The sequence below is a fragment of the Haliaeetus albicilla genome, chromosome 9, assembly GCF_947461875.1.
Source record: "Haliaeetus albicilla chromosome 9, bHalAlb1.1, whole genome shotgun sequence".
Taxonomy (NCBI): Eukaryota; Metazoa; Chordata; class Aves; order Accipitriformes; family Accipitridae; genus Haliaeetus; species Haliaeetus albicilla.
In genome coordinates this window covers 980,766-1,000,835 of record NC_091491.1, presented here as the reverse complement: position 1 = coordinate 1,000,835, position 20,070 = coordinate 980,766, and the positions used below count along the sequence as shown (strand labels likewise).

Below are 20,070 nucleotides of genomic sequence, written 5' to 3'. Positions count from 1 at the left end.
TGTAGCAATGAACTCAACTCTGCACTCTCTTTAGATTCATGGTTATCTCTTCTTCACATCTGGGGTATAAACAAAACTTTCAGGTGCCAGATACACAGACTTTTCTGACTGTGTGTATATGCTGTAAATCATAAACATGCTGCATTTTGTACATGTGTCCTTCCATCCACAGGAGGAACTGGACTAGGGTTAAATCAGATTTCTTGTGAACAAATAGACTCTTGCCTGCAGGTTGCGTACTTTGCTTTGGAAGCTGGAAACTCTGCAATGAGTAAGGCAGGAACAGAAAATGTTTCTGAAGAACTGAACTCTATCCCTGGCAGCTTTTCTGGTCACTAGTGTGATACAATTTTTTTTTGCTCCCAGTGAAGTTTCAGGTCTTGCATTTTAACAGATGTGCTCCCATTATAAGAAAAACAACAAAAAATTAAGAAATTAAATAGCTGTAGGATACTGAACTGGGTGGTCTGATCCAGCACGGTATCCAGTTTCTATTACATCAGTCACTTCTAATATGATTCTAGATTTTATCAAGAGAGGAAAACAATGTGATGAATCAAATTTTAGCCTAAGTTTCCGATTATTTGTTTCTATGGAGTAAAATACTTTGCTTCCCCCAACAATGATAAAGCTGACTAATGTCTATGAAAGTCAACCTGTACTCAGGTGACCCAGGACGGATTAACAGAGGAACTGCAGCTTCGTCGGCTCTTGAAACTTGGGGAACAGCCTGTGCTAAATCTGGGCAAACACTACAAGATCCATCCTGGGGTAAATGAGAGAGAATCTCAAATTTCAAGATGTTTGGCTTGGCCTATGAGGGCTGAAGAGAGCCTATGTGGATTATGATGGGGAGGGTTGGGGTAGATAATAATTAATTTGGATTTGAAACAGGGAGGATGTTTTTGCGGCACAGGCATCACGATATATCTCAGAGGACACTACAGACAGTTTTATAGATCCACAGTAACTCCAGAAGACTGCCAAAATGAGAAATAATAGTTTGCACTGCGGGAGTACGCACCGCTGCGGGCAATCGGGTGGGTAAAGCTCTAATCTTACTTCACTGCAACGTGGACTGTGAAACAGGCTGTAGCTGGATCCTGGCAAAGGAGCAGCTGCATTGGATCCACCTCAGATTCAGAGCATGTGAAAAAAAGTCCTGCCGAGATGGACAACTGCATGCAAGTGGGCAAGACAGATGACAGCTTGTGTGAGAAATACGGGCCCACAGAGCACTCTCGGTAAAGGCTGAGGACCGTGAGGGCTGTTAGCTCTGCCCTCTGTTCAACTCAAATGGGGAAGAGAGTGCATATGAACCGCTGAATATTTCAGTTTCTTTGGGATGAGAGATGGATGCGAGTACAATGCAAGACAGTGACTTTTTGGTTCTTCATCTTCTCAGAAAAAATAAAAGACTGGACCACCAAAACTGACATGGCACATCGGAAGACAGACAGAAGAACAAATGGAAAAATAGTAAGTGAGACTGTTAAGAACGTTACTGACTTGCTGCAGCTGCTCTGTGGAGAGTCAACTCAGATGAGGGGATCTGTAGATTTATTTTCCAAAAAGCAAATCCTAAAGAAGGACATATCGCACTATGTGACAAATCAGCATATGGCTGCATGTGTCAGCTTCTAATTGCAAGGGGTATTTTCATTTTAAAAGAGCGGGTGAGATGATTGTAAAATTATGCCATATCATTTAACTATGATTCCTATAGCACTGTCAATGGATGGCAAATGTAGAGTGGTCAGAGGCTGTTACAGGATAATCACCTCTTCAGATGAGAAAATCTGCAGACAGTAGGCAGCATAATTCCCCATTGAATTAATTCTTTTAGGTGGGCTGCTGTCCTTGCAGCAGCTTAGCTAATAAAGGAGTTAAAAGTTACCCAAGCGGTCTTTTGGAAAGAAGACTTACGGAAAGGCAAAGGGGAGAGAATAGGTCTAGACTAAAAGATAACTAGGTCATGTAGAAGGTCAAAAGACATTGACAAAATCTTTGTTGATTTTTGGACACATAAGAAAAATGAAATAAGGATCTCTGTTAAGTTTCTCTAGGTTTTTATATGTTTCTTTATCATGTCTTCTATCTGGGCCGTTAGCACTTAAATGTGCTGATGTTCTCCATTGTTAGTGTTTCAAAGAAAACTGTGAAGTAGAGGGTGCACAGTTGTGAAATATTATGAGCATATTCAATAGCTGTTATGAAAGATTTAGAAAGCAAGGACTAATGATAGTGCCTAAGCAACCAGACTGTGTAGGTCCCGTTGCCAAAAGTGGTATCAGACACTTGGTTTGCATCTGGAGTGCATGACGAGAGGCCCAGAGCCAGACAGAAAATGTTTCTGTGCAGACTCAGCAAGCCAAGAACATGTGGGACACAAGGTCTAGACGGGATACAGCAGTTTAGCGAGCATCTGCTGAGAGGGAAGCTAATCCAGGATTATAACATACTGTTCAAATTGCACATGCTTTGAGAGTAACAGAACACACTTGTAGCAGGTGTTTTCATGATGAAATTTTCTTTATGCACATACTAGCTGAAAATGTTAAACAGAAACAAGTGTGTATGTGACGGATGATGAAAAAGAGCATTTGAAGTTCAGAAAGAAAGTACAATGGTATTTCAATTCATCTGAAAATACTTGCATTTTTCAAATGGTAAATTTGCATTTCTATGCAGAACAAATACATACAGAACTGCCAAGCAGGCTTAACTGAAGACTTAATTGATTCAAAATTCTTGCCCTCGTATTCTAGTTGTGGAGTAGCAGTTTCACACTGACCTCATATACAAACAGCTCCTGTGCTTCAACTAAGAACACTTACTCTGGAACAGCTGTTCTGAAGAAATTCATCCTTAGACCTACCAAAAGCATGACCTATAAGCTCTTGTGACCAGAAGTTAGGTGACCAGAAGCATTCTGCACATGACAATAATCTCGCATCAAAGGTTCTGGTGGGATTTTTGGTTAAATTCACAACACCAAAATAGACCTACTACCTACTAGAAAATTTAGTCCTGAAGAGGACAGTAAGAATTATGCTTGTCCACAAATGTCCACCACATATAAAATTCTTCATGATTATTAATAGGAAAAAATGTCAAGTAAGACAGCTGGTATCAAACACTGGGTCATCAGTGCTCTCTCACAAAAAATAACAAATACTGAAAATAATACTTTGAACAAATCTGCTTTAAGATTGAGGCAAACTATACTTTCCAGAGTTTGCTAGCCAACACTACATAACTATTATCCCCTTGTGCACAGCATGAATATTTAAATGTGTATTAGGATGAATTGTATTGTATTGTATTAATTGAGCCTATGTTAAAATCAAACTCTATTCTTTCTGAGATAATTTCCAAATTGTTGAGTAACATTAAAGATCTGCGAGTCAATGCCACAGCTATTTTTATGTGAATTACAATAAAATTTGCAGTCAAGGATACATAAGGCTATAAAAGTATAGATTAAAAAAATCAACAGTTCAATAATTGTCTTAATTATGGGTATGATGTCTGAAAACACTGACTGCTCTATGGTCAAAACCAGGTGAACATATTTGTCAATTTAGATCATGAACCTGCAAATTGTGGTGCTGTATAGAATTCTTCTAAAGTCAGTATAGAGCTCTGTAGGTGCAGTGAATTGCAGCATTGAAGCCATCAGTGAATTCTTGACCCTATGAAAATCCACAAAGTTTTGACACTAATTATAGATTTCACCCATTATTTTCCTTGATATATGGTAAGTCAGTAAGATCCTAGTTTATTCATACCTGAAAAGAAAAGCCTAAGGGATTTTACAAGATGGTTAACCTATGACCACTACATTAAGGCTTCAAAACAAATGTAACTCATTTGCTCAGGGATGACAGATTAATAAATTGTTCCACCTCATTATCCCCGTAATACCTGATGGCATAGCTTAGAGGAAGTCTGGCAAATGACACAGGCTAAAGGTCAGTGCTCCTTTTTCAAAAACATGATTACAAACCTTAATACAAATATAAATGATTCAGTGGATTTATAAAAAGACGGTAGAAATCCTAGTTCAGGTTCAAACAATACTTATCAATGCAAAAATTGCACATCAAGCTGTAAAGCATGGTGCTAGGCACAAGAAATGGGAACTGAAATTGATGGAACTCTGTTTCTGACTTCTCTTCTCAGTGACTGTCACCCTTGGCAATGCTGGTGCTGCCAGACATCCCCACGTGCTGAGGCAGGTCTGTGATCTGCACCACTGAAGCAGACTGTGTGCTGCTGGAGGTGAAGGTACCACAGCTGGGCTACTCCAGGGCTACCAACAACCACGACAGGGTGTCTCCTAATTCCTTTCTCTGGGTTGGAACATCAATATAAAATAATAGAGAGAATGAGCAGTAGATTAGATACAGTCCTGCAATTCCAAAACTGTGAATCAGGATGAAGACTTTCTTGAGTTAAGCTTTAAAATAGTACCTAATTTTAAATGGCTATGCTTTTGTGCTTTGTAATGTCCCTAGAAATCTTCAAGCCTGTAGGGTCATATTTGCAAGCTTTAATCAACAACTGCAAAAACAAAAAGAATATTTAAAATAAAAAAACACTTGCCTGCAGAAGTTAAAGAAAAGATGAATATCATGAAAGCTGTGATGAAATTACGAGACCTGGAAGCTATGAACTACAACTTTTAATATAAAAAGATGAAACTAGCTACAAACATGCTGAGGTTTACATACTGATTAGTCTTGGCAGAGAAGCTCATAAAACCAGAAGGTAATAGGAAGAAAGGTGGCTCAAAATAATTACTCTTCACGGTAACAGTCATGCATTTTCTATGCAGGCATGTGTAAACCTTAATGGATAATGTGTAGAATAGAGCAGGGCAGAGAAAACTATGCAACTAAGCAAAAATACTATTTTTTTGGAATTGCTTCTACTTCTGTCCAAATAGGTGAAGATTTGCTAAACTGTAGAGTGGACAATTTTAAAATGATTGTAAAGAGAGCTGAGTACAACGATTTGAATAGCATCACTGCAGCCAGACCACAAGCAGAACACAGACTTTCATGCCAGTATTATGCATGGAACTATAAAGGCTTTTTGTTTTCAGAGTCACAAATAAAAAGCATCAAAACTATCAGGTCAAGAACGTCTGTTGTGCCAAGCCTGGCAAGTAGCATGGAATAACCTTCAGCCAGCCAGAAACAGTGAGTGAGGAATTCCCCTTGTGAAGGGAAACTGCATTGCTGCAGTAAGGTAGAGTTCTGAGATGCTCTGGTGGGTATAAAAAAAGGGGGGGACCGTAAAAGAGGACAGTTTATTTACATAAAAAAATCACTGAAAAGTCACTTTCAGGATATAAATCAAAGCTGTTCCTCTTCAGCGTTAACACATACAGAGATCTGTAAACTCAGGGCCAAGAAGCTGAGGCAGGAGCCTTGCCCTCCTGCAAAGTTCGGAGTTCAGATGCAGAGAAACTGGTCCTTACTTTCGAGGCACCTTTGCTTGATGTTTAACGTTGCTAGGGCGACTGCAACAACCTATTATCAAGTTATATTCTGCTTTGCTACTACAAAACATATAAAGTAGATAAAAAATTAAAAGTTTCTGTAAATAAAAATGTTATGTAGAAACAAACATGTATTCTGTTTGGCAGCAAATATTTTGTTACCAAAGCACCTGGTGTTTTAAAATGTTGATATTTGTATCTTTCTTGGCTGAGTATTTTAAGCAGGAAGAAGGGCTCTGGAGAAAGAATTAGAGTGAGAAAGAAACACTATAACCATCAACCTCAGTCATGTTAGAGATTAATTCATAATGTCACTTGCACTGAAAAATTACTTGTATTTCACCTCTCTTTTTCCAAAGGTCTTTAATTCTTCCTCTGCAAAGGAATGTTATTTTTGCTGCTCAATTACATTTTAACCATTCAATCAGATCGAGCTATATATAAACGTATGGACCCCTTGTTTCAGATTCCCTTACTCAGCTTTTACTTCATAAAGAGAAGAGCTCTGTTCTAAGGTCACAACTGATTAATCTTGACCTGTGAACCTTGAAAGTGTAAAGTCTTAATATAAATGTATTACTCTACATAGTAAAGTGATATGTACTCTGTATCCATGACAAATAATGAACTGAATTTTTCTGCCTTTACTCTTTAGTTGCTAATTAAGCACTTAACTACAAGATCTGTTAACTCTTTGGCCCTCTTTGGATAAATTATGTGCCTACAAAAAGAGTGAAATCATTTGGCCCTTTGAGGAGGGGTGATGGAGGTACCTTCTTGTCAGGTATTTTGAAAAAGATTTTTTGCTAAACCTTGAGGATGCTTATGGTGGAGTTGCCATAGGCATGCTTCAGTCTTGTGAAGTGTATATTATTTACAAGTGCACATGTTCAAGGCTTCCAATAATATTGTGGCAATATTTTTATATTACTGGTACTATGATTTTTAAAATATATTATTTCTGGTAATATTTGTTAGAAATTAAGCCACAAGACAGATGCAAGTGAAATAGAATTATTTCAGAAGAAAAATTTTTGCTGAATGGATACTGTCATCACAAATTCAATTATACAGGAAATAAACTAATTAAACTAAACTAAACTAAACTAAACGTTTGAGGGGAAAAAAACTATTTCCTTTTAGTGGCATCACATGAAGTTAAGTTTTTTAAAGGAAAATACCTTTTTTTTACATTCATTAATATGTGCTTCTGGAATGTGCATCTCATGCATCTTTCTATAAGAAAGTCTAATCTAAGTAGACGAACGAAAGCCTGTGCTATTGATATGCTCATGGTGAGCAAAATCAAGTTGTATTTCCAATGCCCATTGCAGCTAGGTAAGATGATAAAACACTGTTTCACATTTCAAGTGCTTTCAGTGCAGTCTTACATGGGTTTCCACCACGCAACACCAGTGATGCTGGTGGAATTCCTGCAGTGTACCAGTGAGGGGACCTGGGCTTCCAGACTCCAAGAAAGATTGGAACAGAGAGGAGTGGCAATGCCTCTGCAGCTCTGCTATGTACAGTACAAAGAAGAAAAAATAACATCTGTGTTCAGGTCAATCTTACAGAGTAGATTTCTCATCATATGTGCAGTTCACTGGCAGCCTCTCAGAGGAAAATGAAGTTTACCACAAAATAGGACTTATACCACCTGGCACTTTCAAGTTAACCAGAAGACAGTAAAGTCAAAACAAATTTACCAGGTGCTTCTTGTAATTGCAACCAGGACTGGAAACATTTACAATTGTGACAATGCAATTAGTTGTGCTCAATGGACACTGTGAAATCATTTTCAGAATAAATTAGGACAGTCTTACACGGGTGTTTTCAGCAAGTAGATACCATATTTCCTGCAGATCTGAGGCCCAATGCAAGTGAAAACATAATAAATCTATTTTTATCCTTAATCATTCATTTCTAAGTACTGACAGGCACATTAGGCACCCCTGTCTAAAATTAGTTCTGTTCACGCTGGAAGCAGCCATTTATTCTACCAAGCTATTTGTATGCTTAGTATCAGAAGACTTCTTCTGGGAGATGATACCATTTTTGTGCGAGGTTTCTCTGAAATATCTTGTTTTGTTCCTAGAACATAGTATTGCTATCGTAATTAACATCCTAAAGCTCTGTGAATTGTGCATCATTAAAATCTCCTTTAACTTGCAGACCACTCTGGGAAACAAAATACAAATCCACTCTCAAGAAACTAAGCAGTAAGATAAAAGGATGACTGGTTTAGGAAATGCCAAACTTTGACCCCACCATTGCATTTTACCATCAGGAAGGGTGCTGCAGCCATCACAAATGAGCAATGGATTATTCTTCACCTGTGGCATGCCCATGGCTGCAGCCGTCAGTCTTCGCAATAGTAGCTCCAGTTGCTGTCTTTGGGCCCAAGGCCAGTAGTAAATAACATCTCAGTAATAAATAAAACCTTCCATATGACATACTCTGATCAGATGCTCTAGGGGCACAGAGAAACCCTAACCCTGCTTATGACACTGCACTACCAGTTCTACTAGGCGTATTTTCTTAATGTGGTTTCCTTTTAAAGGTTTTGGAGGACTCATGAGCACACGAAACAATCTTCCACAATTTAAGCCACTACTGCTGTTGCAGCCCTGCGTATTCCCCAGTGCCTAGGCAGCTCTCAGAACAGCCATCAGCTTTGCTTATGTCCAGAGTGCTTACATACTTACTAAGACTCATTCAGAGAGATAAAATGAGATTTTTAAACCAGTTGTCAATATTTGTCCAAAGCTGCCCACCACCACAGGAGAACACACAGCAATTCCTCGTCTAGACACTGTGCAGTTTCACTGCCATCTTCCCAGAAGAACAAGAGTGGAGGCAGCAAGGTTTTGGCTGTCACAAAAGGCTTGGAGGTGGCATATTACACACATTTACTACACACTCCATCTGATCTACATCAACATAAGCTCATCACTTCTGGACGCTCCATTTGAAACGATTGTTACCATCCCTGTGGTTGGGTTGATCAGCCACTGGATGTCACTATTAGTCTGAATACATAAACCCAAACAGCATTTGTTTGGCATTAGAAAATTTTTAAAGACAGGATGAATCTGAGCACACTACATAGCGATAATATTTTCAGATGCTGAAAGCATTTGCTCAAGTCTCACATTTCTATCAAGTATATGGTATAAGAAGTACCTGGTTTAATACTTTCTTTTTTTTCTTTTTTAGTGATTAATTTATGAATCTGATAGCAACTCATGTGTTCTCAATTTCACTCCTCTCCTGACAATAAAGTCATGTCCCGTGCCATTTGCTAATTTCCACGCAGAACCGGCATGCAGACTCCGGCATCCTGCAAAGCGTTCCTGAATTAGCCCCAGCTACATTGCGATTTTTCCCAGGGATGAAAAGCACCTTTTCCACACCTCCGGCATAGCTCACTGTCTCCCTCGCATGGACAGCCCATATAAAGACGTGTCAGAGCTGGCTGGCTTTCAGTGCAGACAACAGATGCCTTGAGATCTTCAATTCCAAATTTGATTCTGTCTGATCAAAACGTGTCCAGAGTGACAGCTACACAAAATGTCCCAAATCAGGAGCTGTCAAGATACACTGTTGAATTAGGAGAGGAGAAAGGGAAACTTTTATTCTTTATCTCCTAAAATCTTCAAGTATCAAGTATCAAACTACAGAAAACAGATAAACTAAACTAATGTTCTTCTTTGTAGGGTTAAAGGCCAGAAGATCTGTTTCTCAAAAGGGTGAGAAAAGTTGCACTGGCAAAGGTTGAAGGGTGTTAGCACAACCAGCCAGAATAAGCATAAAATCATTGAACAAGGTGCAAGGTAATGGAGAATCTGAGCCAAGGAGCATAAAATGAAAATGGAAAATCCAGAAAAAAAAAAAAAATCCAACTCTACCAGTCAGATGATGTGAATCATACTTTTATAAAACTCAGTTTTGGCAAGGTCCCAACTATATTGCAAGGAGAGCCAGTCGCAGGCAGTACAAAACAGAAACCTGAAATGCTAGCTCCTAACTCCTTCCTGTACAGGGACAGGATAGTTATCTTGGAGCAAATACAGAAACACTCAATAATGATGCTCAGGACCAAAAAAAATCTCTCTTGAATGTCCCACCAATGACAACAAAACAGCCAGTGGCAAAATCACATACAAAAACAATCTAGACAAAGTTCTTTTAACATATGCATTAGGGTTTGTTTTGGAAATTAAGATAAACACTAGAAAACAACTTTGAAATTAAAACCACCAGACCTGATTCTTACCAGCCCTCATAACTAAAAAAAAAAAAATAAAAAAAATTAAATTGGTGGCAACTGCTTTTCAGTCTACGATACACACTAGAATAAATGAAATGAGGATCAGGTCCATTTTCCTGATGGTATGTACTTCTGTGCATTTATTTCCTACTGTAAAATTAACAGCACAATTTTTCAACACTTCTTCAACCTAAAATACAAAACCATTTAATTATCCAACTGACATTATATGAAACCATTTCATTATAAGCTCTTTATCTCAAAGAACAACACCCTTTAAGACCAGCGCTCATAAAAGGGACTCCAAGCCAGGGCAGGAGACCTGCCGCTGCAAGGTCACCTTTCAGACTTCATTGCGGTGATATACCGGGTTTCTGCATGGCCCCTGCGACAGCCGGCTTGCTGGCCTTCCGTTTGCTCTGTGGTGAATGGTCGCTGATTGCAGTTCAGTGCTCCTCATGCTCCAGGAAAGACCGAGCATCAAACACATCTCTCGCAGCAGCTCAGAGCAGATCGATTACATCTCTGCTTAGCCAGATGTGCACAATATAGTCGTAACACTGAAGCGAGCTGAGTTTGGCTGCACTTGACAGTCACTGAGACAGAACAAGGAGGCCTCATAATATCAATACATCAAAGAGGAGAAGAAAGGTATTTGAAGAAAAGATATTTGAAGCAATCTTATGAAAATGGATGACCAATTTGTTTTACAGTTATTTTGAAATAATTATTTAAAATCATTACATTGCTCTGAACCAATACTGTAATTTTAACACAGGTATAATCACTGTAAATGACATTAAGAGCTTGTCTACAGGCAAATTGCATTGCTCTGATTATAATGGGATTGTTAAAGCTCAGCAAATCCCCAAGTCCAGATCTAGTTGACATAGCAGAAAAGGAAGGAAAAGAATTTATGCCAGAAAACCTAAAACATCTTGCGCTTACATTGACATAGTTATTTCAGTCAAAAGAACTCCTAACTAACCAAAACAATTGGACTTGAACAGAAGCAAGGTATACATCAGTCCCGAAACACGGAACTGCAATGGAAACAATGCTGAAATTTTGCTACATTTAAGCTTGAAAGATAATCTGAGCAAGTGTCATTAACACTGCCTTTTAACAGTGTCCTTCTGCAGCAACTTGGGAAGAGGAGATGTGAACATACCAAAGTCCAAGGGGGTGGCTTTGCAGTGTTAAGATTACTGACCTCTCCAGTTGGAGCTCTGAAAGGTGTCAGTGGTAAGCAACATGGCAGCTGGCCTGCAAGGACCTGTAGCAGTGATTCTCCAGACATGCTGAAGACTTTTTAATAATAGGTTACAAAACCAATAGATATATTTTTCTCACCTTGAAAATCAAAGTTACAGTAACTTCTAATCTGACAATCCGGTATCTGTATTTGTTCCCCTCTAACTCCTAAAGAAAGTGAACAATACTGCAAACATTTCCCCCAGATCAGAGGAAACAGATTGTAAAAATCATTTTAGAGAAAGCCTTTACAAAAAGTCCTGGCTGCTGAAGTTCATGACAAAATTCACACTTAAGTGGAAACAGAAATGAGTTCAAATTAGTGACTACCTGCACCAGGTTCCGTCTCAAAAGCTGAAAACTAGAAATGAGAAGAACAACTGACCTAAATATTCAGACATTACTTAGTGACTGTTAGTGAATCTATTTTTGAGTGGTTAACTGTAGACTTCTCAAAGAAACTTGATCACCAGAGATAAAACTTTAACAAGACAGCACCTTTTAATGTATTTCAGTTTGAGGCATATAGAACTACTAATCACTTCAGTGAAAAATTGGGTCAGAGTTATCCCCATCTTCCCCAAAGTGCTGTAAAACTAGATTTAAGTGTATATATAGTTAAATTAATGTATAATTATATATTTATATATAATTTTGTATACTACTTAGCAGAGATGGCAAACTATAGTAAGTGCTGAAACATTTTGGATGGTATTCACTAAAGAACAACAGTAAAAACACCAACCACAGGGCATTTTTTGCTAGGTCCACTTTCAACCCTGTTCTCAACAGATAAAAAATCTACATTAATTAGTGAGTCAAAAAACCCTCTACAATTCCTAATGCACTAGGCAGAGACAGGGTTATTTTGTACCTGTTAATTAACAGATATAAGATGCAATATGGAGGTAAACAAACACATTTATATGTTATTTATGGTTGCACAGATGTGTAAAGAAGAAAATAGGGATAAGTAAAGATGTATTATTTTCCACCAATATTTCCAAATTGCTTCATTGTATTTCTACCATATGTTCATACGTAAAGTCTTAAATTAAGAAAATTTAAGCACAGCATGCCTTTAGTGGACCACATCCTCAGTAAGCGTAACTCAGCAGGTAGTAAATCGCAGCTATTTGTGCTGGCTGGCAATGTAGCCCTAGATTTGCTGTAAGCATTATCTGTGCTTTCATATTTCTTAAGAAGCAGCCTGTTAAGGTTCCATTTTCAAATGTTTTTCATCAATAATGCCTAAAGGTGGCATGCTCACTAAACAATCTTGCTAGAAACAATACAAGATAAGACATAAAAGACATATTAGATTACCTAGTACATCTCCAAATGCAACAAAAATAAATGCAAAATGCTTTGGGGTTTGTCGCTTGCAGTATGCAACAGCTTTTCCATTATGCTTTGCCTGATCCTTTGCCAGATTTCGTCAGAAAAGCTGAGTGCTAGGACGAATGGAAAGAGCTTGTCTAGAGGTCACACTGTGGGAGTTGGGAAGCAGCAGGCTGGTCTCTCCTGACTTGCTCTAACGCCTTACCAGGTCCTTTCTGCCTTGTTCTACCCAGCTATCAATACAGACATTTAAGCTTCCTTCCCATGTAAGTCTTACAGATAATAAACAATGATATCAGTGTTATTACAAACTAACATTAATGCTATAAGTAAATCCAGGACCCCCCAAATGGATTGGGACTTCTAGTGTTGTGTGACACAGCCAAAGATAGAGAGTTTAAATTCCTAAATCATATAATCGTTCAAATACAAATTATAGGATGTGAAGTAACTTCATACTGTAATTTAAATGCTTCAGTAGTGATTGCTGTTGCTTTCCATCGCCTCACCTACAGGAGAGGGACTCCCTGGTTCTTACAGCCTGCATTCTATCAGCGCTTCCAACAATGGGGTCTGTTACCATGGCCCATGCCAAATACCATGACTATAATAGGTTTTTTCCACCCAAACTTGTCATATTTTTGCCAAAGCCAATCTTTTCCTTATAACTCAGAATCACCTGGAGGGATTTTCTGCTGTCCTTCCTTGCTTCACAGAAGTTTACTTCTTATCCTTCAGCAATTCTGAGCTGCACTCCTTTCCCTATTTATCTCCCTCATTCCCTGCTTACACTGTTAGCAGCTGTACTCCTACACACTTACTTTTTTTTTTTTTTCCCTCTCTCTGCTGTACTCTCTACTCAACTTTCTGGAGCATGACTTTACAATTGACTCCAATCATGCAACTGAGTTCAGAACTGGTGAAGCCAATGGGAATCTTGGAGGACATGGGAGTGCTGACAAGGAACAGTCACCAGATCAGGGCTTTGGACTGCAAGGTCCACACGACAAGACTGTCTGTGCATCTGTGTCTATGAAGTGCATATGTACCTCCATATGTTACACATATATGGGTAGGGAGGCTGCTTATTGCCAGGTGTGCTGGGAGGAAACATTTACTAATATTTCCCAGATAAGTACTATTAAAATTGTGAAGATCGCTGCCATTTCAGGACAGTTGCAGAAAGCATTTGGTGCTAAGAAAGTATTCTGAAGCTGAGAAGAGCTAGGTAGGCACTACTACTAAAAATAATAGTTTCCTAATTCCTAGTCTGAATATGTTAGTAATAGCACAACAGACAGCTAGGCTAGAAGTACACTGTGAAGCAAAACCAACTAGATGAGTTTCATTTTCTTTTGGTGAGGAATTACTCATTACAGTTCTACTACACGAGTCCACAGTGTTGGCTTTGAGCTGCCAGCTCCCTAGGGCAAGGTTTAAATTAAGTCCTCTTCTGCCTTTTTTTTTTTTTTTTTAATCAGGAAACTATTTATAGTCATTTCAGGTTTTGTAATCTTCTCCAACCCACTGTTAAAAAAATAACAAACAAACAAAAGAATACCCAAAGCTAAATGTTGACACCAAACCCCCTTTTCCAGCCTCCTATTTAATCAGCCTTGTAGCATATTGGAAAATAGATCATTTAGTTCAACTTCATTATTATGGGGGTAAAAAAAAATCTTACGGTCAGGCTTAAAGCACCTAAATACCTAAAGCCATATTCTAATCTATAAAGCACATGGGTGTAAAACAGGCAGGCAATTTTTCATTTCCTTGGGGCAACATTGTTTATGGTGAGTGGCAGGGGCTTTCTGTATTTCATCAGGCCCTTTATGAGCACGCTGCTAGGCACATATAGCTGCATTCGCTGCATTAGGATCAGATTATGTGCAATGGTACGTCTACCCTGGCAGATAATGGATATGTGGCTGTCAAGGGGGGCAATGGAGGGACTGGTGCAAGGAAATTTGAAATTGCTGGCTACACCCTTAGAAATATATAGGGCTTAACATATCAAATGCATACTGAATTAGCGTGAATTTAGCAGTGCTGCCAGTGAAAGCCACCTGCAATCAAAGCAAATAATTTTACCCTTAAAATGTCTTGCAAAATACTCCCTATCGCCTATCCAGGAGATAGTCGCCTGCCAGCAGTATGGATTTTGAACCACCAGAGAGGAAAAGTTCAGGAGAGGTTCTTCTAACCTGGAGAAGACTCTCATCTTCCTGTGGTAAAAAAACCCCACAGAATTCTGTGGTGTCACAGACATTTAGGAACTGGATTATATGATCCCTTGTGATGGCAGCTGACTAGACTCAATTACAGACGGTCCATTCCAATTGTACGTTCCTTCAGCAGATTTTCAACTGGCATCTGAGAATGTGAGATTGTTGATAAACAGGCCTCAAATTACATTAATGACAAAGTGATAATATCTTTGAACTCATTTTGGTTTGGTTCTTTCACATGTTGTTCATCAACATTCTAATATCAAAATAAACAAATGTAAATACTGCCTGATGATGCTGGTAAAAAACATCAATAAAGATTGAAGAATTAATTAAAATGGAAAAAAATTCTCTGGGGAAGGACCTATCTGGGACTTTTTGTCTTGAAATATGTAAAGCTGGCCCCTACTTTCTCTACCTTTTTTCTCTGAATGGGCACTGCTTTCATCCATGCATACTACCACATTAATTAACTGCCCTTAGGAAGCTGACATGAAAACACCTTTCTTCTGGTCCAAAATGATGGAGGTATTCTAAAAGCAGTTACATTAAAATATAGGAAAAAGGCACAAAGCTCTCATTTCTTTGTATTTCACAAAGATAGTGAAGCATTTCTGGACCTAGCCAGAAGCAAAAACTTGTTATTTTAAGTTGGTTTTCAAAATAAATCAATTTCAGGGACTAAAATTGTTCTACTTGTTCATTGTGTACTGGCCAGAGATTATGGATATCCTCGGGTTTGCTGGAGTAGCTGTGTAAACATGTACTAGTAAAAGGCAGAACTGACGCCTGCCGTGAGGCTCAGCATGTTTGGTGACGGAGGCAAGCAGTGTCAGTTTGGTAATTGTCACGCTCTCTATTGGGAGTCTGTGTCCTGCCACCAATAATCAAAAACTTGACCTAATAAATCCTTTTCTCTCTCTAAGTTCTCTTGCACAGAAAGAACATCTCCCTCCTTCTTGTGTATGGCCAATGGGCTGGTCAGTCAAGGAGCGGGGAGAGATGAATAGCGGGGTGCTCTGGAGGCAAGCAGGGTGTCTGGGTATTTGATCTTTGCAGGCGGCGTCTGTGAAAAGCTGCATGCAGTTTGCAAGCCACAAGTTGTTATCGTCTGATGCAGACACTGTACCATACAAGGTACAGCGCAGAGACCGTCTGGTGGTATGTTAACTGCAGAGCAGCAGCACAAGGAGAGGCTTATTTAAAAATACAGACACGTAAGCAAGACGGAAACCCCACCTCCATGTGATTGTCTGAGAGGGATCAAATGGGTAGAAATGCCACAGATAGACACACTCCTCCCAGCATAATTGTTACTATCACAGCTGTGGCGGAGACGGGGTGGGGGGAGAGCGGATGATGCAAGGAGCTTGGCATCATGCTTAGCAATCGCTAGACTGCACCCTTTCGTAAGAGGCGAGGAAGCGCTGGAATCCACCAGAGACAGCCCAGCTCTGCACGCCGTCACCATCACCGGGTGTGCAGAGCTGGGACTGCAGAGCCGGCAGTGACACGCTGCATCTGCATCTGCTGCGCAACCCTCCAGACGCATGCAGCCTTCCCACCCCAGCCCACCCGCCCAAAGTTTATCCAGCTATGCCATTTACTCCAACAACACCGGTTCTTAGTCATGCATTTTCAGAGCTCATTACAAAGAGTAATGAAATGGTCATAACATTCCTAGCCTTAACCCTATTTAGTAGATAAAGTGGATAATTAAGCATTGTTAGCTCCATTTTGCACCTATGGAAACTGGTGAGAGAGGCTAACACAAGGTCACAGAGCTACTCTAAGTCAATTTAAGATTATAATACATCGGTTACTAACTCCTTCATCCAAAAATGCTGGGATATTTTAAGGAGTTATGGATCAAAACTGTTATTCCTGTCTTATCACTGAGAAATCTAATAGAGAGAAGTGTTACAAGATTTAACTGAATCAAGTATTTGAGAACTTGAAATGAGCACTGGTATTTTGTATTTCATCAATCAGGTGAGATAACCACCACCTCTTTTTAAACAATCTCTGTTTGATGTAGCTGACTGTTCTTATGTGCATATCCTTGTACTAATATATAATGAAGCAGTCAGATGTGACAAACCTGATACTGGCCTGTGGAACTGAGTTTTAAATGTTATTATTTGTAGCTGCCTAGGTAGAACCACAAAACCCTGACACTCATTCTCTGTTGGATTTTTTCATTTTTGTTAACTGCAGCAACAGCTCCGAGACATTGGACAAGCCTCTCCCGTGACAGCACCTTCCCCGAGTTGACCATGAGTCACTGGAGACTATAGTTCGAACTGCTGTATCCTTCAGGCTATATATAGCTCTATTTCTATAAACAGTTATCTCACTTTTGGCCAGTCAGCTTGCTTCATTCAAAAGTGTTTATCTTGCCCTAACCGCCAGCCTAAAGGTGGAAAGCTATTTTCAGACTACAAGAGAGGCCTAAAGAGAGCTGAATTTTTAAATACTCCCCTTTCTCCGTTTTTTTTTAATACCCTAGTACTTAATGCAAGATACTACAAATTGAAGACCTCTATTTATTCACAATATGTGTATAAAACTGACAAATTTTCTCTACTTACACGTCTCAACCTGATTTCTAGGGAGTGGAAAAGGCTTCAACCGTTTTTAATTTGTGGCTTCACTCCTATGGCAGACCAGTAAGGCTCAAGAAAAGACCACGTGCACTTCATGTGGGGACCACCAGACAGTCCCAATGTGGACAACAGCTATCCCAACAAACATAGGATCATTTGAACTATCAACTTCACTGGGTCATCCCACCTCCAAAATCCTGATTGTCTTCCAAAGCTTTCTTAGGAAATGCATGATTATACCCACATAATCACAACAAACATTGAATTTCACACTCCCATTTAAACCTATGGAAAATTTGGGACAGATTTACAGAATGGGAAAAGTAGACCCCCTAAGTAATGTGTATATAATAAAAAGCATCTTACAAAATCCACTGAAGTGGAAAAGCCTTTAAAGGAGAACTGCCTCTATTATGTTGAAACAGTATGAAAAACAAACTGCCCTTATATCTAAAATTCTTGATGAGGACTGAGTGGAGGATCATTTCTTGCCAAGTAATTCAGATATAATCAGGTGAGATCCACCTGTGCCAAGATAGCCAGTACCAGTCATGGGCTAACATTCCCTAAATTGGGTTAACACTCAAACGCAGTTCAGAAGTTAAATGACCTGGGTAGTTTCTGTCTAGCATGGACAGACCGACCACTTACAGTGTCGCACAGTTCTGCTCTTAGGCACTGAGGAAGTGCTGTAAAAGAATAATACTGGAGACATCCAAAAGATTTAGACAGCTTTACTGCTTGGGAAAAAAAACCCACCAAACAACTAACGAACCAACCAAAACAACTCAAAGCAAAGATTCAAAAAAATCAAGCTTTCTAGAGAAATTAAAGGCAGCTGGACCTGACATAGGGACTGGACTGGTGGTACAGCGATGCTCCCTCTCCCTGTCTCATAGCTGCCTTTCATTTGGCTCTGAACCAGTGTCATTGTTAATTGGATGCTGAGTGATGGATCTGGCCACCTGGCACTCTGTCTGGCTCCGAGCTGATGATCAACTCACTTGGCAGGCTAAGTGGGGAACTGGCCACCTGGCTAATACGAGGGCTACAGAATCTCTGACAAGCTGATTGCCAACCTGCTAAGACATTTTTTTATTGTAGATACTGACAGTAACTTCTCTCTTTTGCTCTATTCATCTTTCTCATCACAAGTTGTATGCTCACAAAGAAACACCCAACTCATGACCCCCTCCTCTCTTTACTTTCCTCTGTCTGCTACAACGGATGAAGACAGACTCCTGCCCTAATTACTAGATGAGAATAAAATGAGCTTCTCGCCTTCTCCTCCAATTTCTTTAAATTATTCCAAGTTCCCTACCCCCACTCCATCCTGTCTTGCTTCTCACCATCATTCTCAACACTTCAGAGTAAAATTTGTATTAGCTGATGAGTTTCACAACAATTTCTGAATGGTGTAGTTTGTTGTGTATTTTTTAATTTGTAAAAATACTGATAAAAATTAAGAAGAACATCAAAACAAAGAATGGGACAAGAATAATGTGAAATCAGATTCATGCCTGAGGGCTAGATTCTCCACTTGCCTTGCACCCTGTTTTATTATTAGCACTTGCAAAACCTTAGTGAGAAAAGCCACAATTTTGATATGATTTTTTTACATTCATTTTGCATATATGTAAATTACTCTACAAGGAGCAAGGCAATGGAAAATGAAGTGCACAAAAATACATCAGTAAAGAATTCTAGAATACTGTCAGCACCACACAGTGAAACATCCTAAGTTATGCTATGAAAATGAATTTTATTACTTCAAGATCTTAAAGAAAAAAGTATTACAAGTACCAAAATTTTCTACTCAATTTCAAATGTACTATGATGAGATTCTACAATGTTTTTAAGCTGGTCTTGGGATACAGTAAATAGCTAATGTCAAGCTCTTACATCCATTAAGAATGATCTGAAAATAATGTACTTTGTTAATTGCAATCATTGTACAAAAATTAGATCTGATTGGAATAGGGCTATATTCACTCCTGGTGTGACTTCATTAATTTAAACCAAAGATTCATTTGCACCTTAAAGGGCCTGCTCCAGTTGACTTTAATGGGAGACTTTCCATAAGCTTAAAGAACTGGATCAGGCTAAGAAGAGGTAAGGTGTCCCAGGGGGTGGATCTTCTGAATTCTTCAACAGCCATAGTTTAACTGAAGTTAATAGAAACATTTTGGTTTATCCAAGTACTGGAGGGAAGTATAGTGTAGTTCTAACATCACCGTTTAAACCAATATAGCTTGGCACTGGTGCCGAGAGAAGTAGCCACATGCTTCTCCATCCGCTCATCTCTACACTGATACAGCCCTTTTATTTGTCTCAGCCACAGTTTTCATGTAGCCACATGATGAAACACATCATGAAACTTATGCACGTAAAAAGTAGGGTCATTTTTCACTCTTGGTTATGTTTATCTTTGATTGTTCTCCCATCCATTCATCACACAAAAGGAGGGAGCAGCATGGGGACAGAAAGAAGAGGTTGGGAACTGCAGAAGGGGGGATCACTTAGCTGCAAGTGCTGTCTTAGAGGAGTTAACATTTACAGTGAAACCACAAGATAAATAGCTCACCTCTAATAACTGCAGCACCAAGGAAGTGTTCATAGGATTCGTTTAGCAGCAAAAAGATGTTATGAGCTGAAAATATGCACTGAAAAATGGCAAAGTGATATTATATTGAAGTAGCAGATGTGGTTAATCCTGAAGAATTCTCTTCATATGAAATAATACTGTTCAATTTCCTGAATCTGCATGGTAAGCTCAGCTCAAGCTTTTAGCAATATTATAAGCATGAAGGTACATATCTATACTGTATTATTTACACACACACACACACACACAGAGTCTAT

At 39.1% G+C, this 20,070-nt stretch overlaps 2 long non-coding RNA genes across 3 annotated transcripts in view; one reads left to right on the top strand and one right to left on the bottom strand.

Annotated features, from left to right (window-relative positions):
* The window catches only part of LOC138686712 (uncharacterized), a 46,423-nt gene that overhangs the window by 13,375 nt on the left and 12,978 nt on the right, over positions 1-20,070 (bottom strand). The window contains exon 3 of one of the 2 annotated variants that reach the window (XR_011326012.1): positions 9,902-10,375. The exons of the other annotated variant lie outside the window; for it this stretch is intronic. This is a non-coding gene — a long non-coding RNA (uncharacterized lncRNA). Of the gene's footprint in view, positions 1-9,901; positions 10,376-20,070 lie in introns of those variants that run through there. 2 annotated transcript variants of the gene reach the window in all.
* LOC138686711 (uncharacterized) lies at positions 886-17,970 on the top strand. Its single transcript, XR_011326011.1, has 4 exons — positions 886-1,479; positions 4,186-4,290; positions 13,248-13,371; positions 16,820-17,970. It is a non-coding gene; the product is annotated as an uncharacterized lncRNA (long non-coding RNA).